The sequence below is a fragment of the Macaca nemestrina genome, chromosome 18 (assembly GCF_043159975.1).
Source record: "Macaca nemestrina isolate mMacNem1 chromosome 18, mMacNem.hap1, whole genome shotgun sequence".
Classification (NCBI taxonomy): Eukaryota; Metazoa; Chordata; class Mammalia; order Primates; family Cercopithecidae; genus Macaca; species Macaca nemestrina.
The window spans coordinates 2751194-2757193 of NC_092142.1; the positions used below are offsets into that span (position 1 = coordinate 2751194).

Sequence of the window (6000 nt, forward strand, 5' to 3'; positions counted from 1 at the left end):
AGGGCCGTTCCCAGAGTTCCAGAATGCTTCCCTTCAATAGACTCCACCGTCTCCGGAAGCAGGGCTGGGGAAGAAACGGCAAACCAGGGATCTTACCTGGGCCTTCCCAGTTGAGACTAAGTCAAAATGGGTTCCCGTGAGTCTGCCTGGCTCATGCAGATGGAAGGCTAACCTCTTTTTAGAAACAACTCGTGCTACCCTCTCCTGTTTCAAAAGAGCTGTCTGGTCAGAATGGTGGTAAGTTACCTTAGGAAGAGACAGGCGTCGTCCTGTTTGTCAGACAGAGTTAGCAAAGGTTCAATTTAAAAGAAAAATTCTCTAAGAAGTTAAAAATAAAAGTGTGGGGAGATTCCCATGACATCCATTTTTATCTATTTTTCCCTTTCTCTTACATTTCCCAAGAGGCAAACTTTCTAAAACAGTCTTAGTCTTTTCAAGTTTACAAAAGGCAGCACCCAGACTATCTGAATAAAATGATAGGGCGCCCGGGAGAAGAGTGCACCTCTCCCACGTGCACCCTGCCTGGCTCCATGCTGTCGCGGGGTATAGCTACTCACTCAGCGGGCATTTCGGGAGTTCCAGGAACACAAACCCCAACAAGATCCAATCCATGCCTTCCCGGAGTGCACTGTCCAGGACGTAACCCGGCGAACAAGCGGCAATTACCCCCTGAGGACATGGCTTCATCCGTGCGACAGACACCAAGCGCCTTCCCCACGCCCGTGACCATAAGGTCGTCCCGGCCCTCCTGAAGCGTGAAGCCGGCTTGGAACAGAGCCAAGACACACGGACGCGATGCAAACAGGCGTCCTGACGGAGGGCACCGAGAACTCGGCCTCAGCGACTGCCACAGGCCCCTCCGCCTGGACTAGCGGCTCCCCTTCCCCGCCCCCACACAGCGGAGGGCGCGGCAAACGCCCACCGCGGACTGTGGGCCTTGGATTCGGATTCGGAGGCGCCTTGCATTCGGATTCGGAGGTTCCTCGGAACGAGGGGGTGGGAGCAGGCGGAATCCAACCCGGGCGGCTTTGCCACCGCGCGCCCGGCCTCCCCGCGACAGGGAAGCGGCGCCATCTCCGCAGGTGCGCGGTGGACGCCTGCATCCCTCGGGCCCGGGGCTGTCGGGCGCTACACATCCACCTCCTGGGCGCACACAGAGGGCCTGGGCCGTGCCGAGTCTCGGCAGGGTTGAGCTTCCCCGCGCGGCGCGGGCTCCGGCACTGCCCGCAGTGCGGGACACGCCCAAGGCTCGGATGGGAGCCGACGCTGCGGGAGCGGCACCTGCAGGGAGCGCCGGGAGCGGAGGCCGCGGCGGGAGGGGCGGGCGCGGCCGGCGGGGATGCGAGGTCGCGGGAGGGGCCCGCAGCCCAGGCCAGAGCTGGGGGCGGCCCGAGGCCCAAGCTGGCCAGCGAGGGTGGGAAGGGCGGACCCGGGTGGGGACCGCAAGCCCCGGGAACAAGCGCGCGAGCGGCGGGTCCCGGAGGCACTCACCGAGCCTGGGCGCCGGGGCGGCGGCGGCCGGCGCGCGGACCTCTCGCGGGGTCCCCTCCCTCGGCCACCCGGGCTCTGCTCCAGCCTCGCAGTGGCGGAAGCACTGACAGCTGCGTGGCCGCCCTGGAGGGGAGGGGGCGCCTGCGACCCGCGACTGGCGGACGCACCGGCCGTTCCGGCTCCAGCAGGGGGCGCGGCGGCTCGCGCGTGCGCAGTCGGCCGCCCCTGCAGGTGCCCGGTCCACCCCCGGCCGCCTCGGCCGCTCCGGCCAGCCCAACCCCGCGCCTGCGCAGTGCCCCGTGCATCTCGCCCTTGCCCGGCAGAGGGCGCGCTGGCTTGCGCGTGCGCAGTCGGCCACCCTGGGAGGACGCGGTTCGCACCCGGCCGCGCGGCAGCCCGTGCCTGCCCACTGCCCGGTGCCAGCGCCTATGTCCAGCAGGGGGCGCGCAGCGGCGGTAGCCGAGCGAGGGCGCGGCGGCTCTGACAGGAATGGCTGTGCGCACGTGCGGTTCACAGCGGTGGAAGTCTTCGCATCTGGAAATTTGACTTTGGCCCTTTCTCTATTTCTCCTTATGCACTCTTTCCTTGGGCCCTCGTCACTCCTGGCACCGAGCGAAGCGCTTCCCCGCCTCTGGCCGGGCGCTGAGGCACGACCGAAAGCGAGGCGGCGGCAAGGAACCTTCTGGAATTCGGCCGTCGGGGCAGGCGTCGAGTTTACAGGAAAAGACGCAGTGTCCCAGAATGGGCGGAGTCGCCCTCAGTTGAGGAGCGAGGGAGGCTTCGGGGGTCGCCAGCCGGGTAGGAGTCACCTCAGGCAGGAGGGACCAGGCCTTGTCGGAGTCACCTGGCGGGAGGGTCCAGGATGGGGCGGGGCCGCCTGTGAGGAGGGTCCAGGGACGGTCGGGGTTACCTGAGGGGAGGGGGGGTCGGGGTCACCTGAGGGGAGAGTGGGGGGGTCGGGGTTACCTGAGGGGAGGGGGGGTCGGGGTCACCTGAGGGGAGAGTGGGGGGGGCGGGGCCACCTGAGGGGAGAGTGGGGGGGTCGGGGTCACCTGAGGGGAGAGTGGGGGGGTCGGGGTCACCTGAGGGGAGAGTGGGGGGGTCGGGGTCACCTGAGGGGAGAGTGGGGGGGTCGGGGACACCTGAGGGGAGAGTGGGGGGGTCGGGGTCACCTGAGGGGAGAGTGGGGGGGTCGGGGTCACCTGAGGGGAGAGTGGGGGGGTCGGGGTTACCTGACGGGAGAGTGGGGGGGTCGGGGTCACCTGAGGGGAGAGTGGGGGTGTCGGGGTTACCTGACGGGAGAGTGGGGGGGTCGGGGTCACGTGAGGGGAGGGTCGGGGCCACCTGAGGGGAGAGTGGGGGGCCGGGGTCACCTGAGGGGAGAGTGGGGGGTCGGGGTCACCTGAGGGGAGAGGGGGGGGGTAGGGGTCACCTGACGGGAGAGTGGGGGGGTCGGGGTCACCTGAGGGGAGGGTCGGTGGAGGGTCGGGGCCACCTGAGGGGAGAGTGGGGGTGTCGGGGTTACCTGACGGGAGAGTGGGGGGGTCGGGGTCACGTGAGGGGAGGGTCGGGGCCACCTGAGGGGAGAGTGGGGGGTCGGGGTCACCTGAGGGGAGAGTGGGGGGTCGGGGTCACCTGAGGGGAGAGAGGGGGGGGTCGGGGTCACCTGAGGGGAGAGTGGGGGGGTCGGGGTCACCTGAGGGGAGAGTGGGGGCTGGTCGGGGCCACCTGAGGGGAGGGTCGGTGGAGGGTTGGAGTCACCTGAGGGGAGGGTTGGGAGGGGTCGGGGTCACCTGAGGGGAGAGTGGGGGGGTCGGGGTCACCTGAGGGGAGAGTGGGGGCTGGTCGGGGCCACCTGAGGGGAGGGTCGGTGGAGGGTTGGAGTCACCTGAGGGGAGGGTTGGGAGGGGTCGGGGTTACCTGAGGGGAGAGTAAGGGGGATCGGGGTCACCTGAGGGGAGGGTCGGGGGAGGGTCGTGGTCACCTGAGGGGATGGTCCGGAGAGGGTTGGGGTCACCTGAGGGTCGGGTCGGGGAGGGCTGGAGAGGGTTGGGGTCACCTGAGGGTCGGGTCGGGGAGGGCTGGGGAGGGTCGGGGTCACCTGAGGGGAGGGCCTGGGGAGGGTCCGGAGAGGGTTGGGGTCACCTGAGGAGAGGGTCCGGGGAGGGTCGTGATCACCTGGGGGAAGGGTCCGGGGAGAGTCGGGGTCACCTCGCCGGAGCTGGCGGAACGGGGTCACCTGCAGGGAGGGTGCAGGGCGGGGGCGAGTCGCCTGCGGGGAGGCTCACCTTAGGTGGTCCCAGGGACGGGTCGCGGTCTAACGGGAGGGGGGTGGGGAGGTGGGTCGGGTGCAGATCGGGTTGTGGGACTGGGTCGCGCCAGGCAGAGGAGGCTGGGAGGGGCGGGCCCCCTTGGCGTGGCGGGGAGAGGTGGGGTGAGGGACTCCCGGGCTCGAGCGTGACGGCGGGCGCCGTGCGGGGCCGACAGTTGCCACGGGCCAGGGGCAATGGGTCTCTGACCGCCACCAGCGGCCGGACCACAGTGAGGTGCGTCCGTGGTCCCGGCGCCCCGGGTGAGGGAGGGCTGCTGCGCGTCCTGCCGCTGCGAGCAGCCTGCGACCCGCACCGCACCGCCAGCCCCGCGCCCAGCCAGCCGCCGGCACCACAACCCGACGGCTGGGGACCTAATATAACGCAAGGGGCCGGGGGCGGAAATCTCCCACCCCCAAGAATTCTGATGGACTAGGGTTTGAGCGGCTCGTTCCCCATTTTAGTGTGTACATAGCACCTTTTACTCTGATGATGTTCTGCGTAGCCCATTCCACGAGCAAAGGGACATCGTCAGGTTCATGGCTAGATCCAGGGTCCTAGAGTGCTTGGGGTAGAGGAGGCTCGTGCTAAATAATTTGTTGAATGGAATCACAGGCCTGGCTTCTGATCTTGGCCCACTAATTAATGTAGACATGTCATTTTATCTTTCTGAATCTCAATTTCCTATCCCTAAAATTGAAATTATAATAATAGTAGTTAATAATAGCAAACTCAAAAGTTTTTTGTTGATGTATTCTTTTCTTTTTTGGGTCAAATGAGAAAATGCAAGTTTAAGTGCTTACTACAATACCTGACACATAAATGCCAAATAAATGGTAGTACAATGTGAGTATGGCTAGGGATTTACATAGCCTAGTCTCCGTAATGAGCATACAGGAAAAAAAGAAAACCCCCAAACAATTGAATGCAGTTACAGGATGGGTGGGGGAGTAGATTATCAATGTGCTGCAAACATTCTAAAACCCCCCTTTCCCCGTCAATCTTCACAGACTGCAACACTTCAACCAAAATGTCTTCCCCATTCTCTACTTCCTCCCAGAAAGTGATGTGAACTTGGCTGCTTGGCCCTCTCTTCACCCGGCCATATCCTCAATCATTTTTCTTTCCAAAATCAATCCTTGCCATTTCCAAATTGAATGTGTCAGACCTTGAACGTTTTTCCGGCGTTTTCAAAACCTGATCCCAATTCTCAGTAACCAAATCCAGTACCAGAACTGGCTGACTCAGAATTTACCTTAGATGGAAGATAGGGTAGGAATATTGGAAGAAAGATGATCTCACAGATCAAGACAGACAATTGCAGGGTACTAATTTTATATCTTTTTTCTTAACCCTGTCAGGTTGTTAATTATTATAATCACAATCATGAGGTGGGAGGGTGTGAAGGCTACTGGGAAAAGTGTCTTATACACAAAATTTTCAGGCTCTGGACTGTTTAAAAACAGTTGCTCATAGTGAGCTGGACCCTTTTGATGCCCTTCAACAATCACTGGATAATTCATCACCTTGTGCTCAAGGCCCATTATTGAAAAAATAAAACAAATCTAGATGCTCCACCTAGTCATTTCTCTCCAGATGGAGGCCCAGATAAGGTCATAATTTCTTCAAAGTTACCCAGTAGAGCTGAGATGACAACCTCCGTGTTCAGGCTGCTGGATTCTACCCCTCTCTTGTATGGAAACACTCACATCCATATACCATGAATACATGCTGAGAAATTGAAGGATACACTCCTTGAAGTTACAATGGTTCAAACATTTCTTTCTTTTCTCTCAAGATCGATGGTAAACATTATAGTGGATGGTGACACTCATAAAGAAATCTTACAGCTTCACAAAAGGCAGTAAACCTAGCCATTACACTAGTTGGCTAAATATAATTAAACCAATAAGCTCCGAATTCTTTGAAGGGGTACAAATACTATATCCTATCCTATCCTATCCTATCTATCTATCTATCTATCTATCTATCTATCTATCTATCTATCTATCAATCATACAATAGTACCCAAATTGCTGATATTCAATGCGGTATCTTAGAATAGGGCTTCTTTGATTGTTTCCCTGGGAATGATGCTATAATTCAGAGATGCATTGTAGACCAAGGGCTGTACACATATTCCTTCATTCAGTGATTGGGAAGCATTATATTGTAATGGTTAAAGCCAGACTCTGGCCAC

The 6000-nt window shown here is 60.2% G+C and overlaps 1 protein-coding gene across 2 annotated transcripts in view; it reads right to left on the bottom strand.

Moving 5' to 3' along the window:
* LOC105485940 (ATP binding cassette subfamily A member 3) overlaps nucleotides 1-1658 on the bottom strand; it is a 61131-nt gene extending 59473 nt beyond the window's left edge. For both annotated transcript variants that reach the window (XM_071083930.1, XM_071083929.1), the window contains exon 1: nucleotides 1492-1658. The gene's annotated coding sequence lies outside the window, so the exon portion shown is untranslated. The remainder of the gene's footprint in view (nucleotides 1-1491) is intronic.
* Between the last annotated feature and the right edge of the window lie 4342 nt (nucleotides 1659-6000).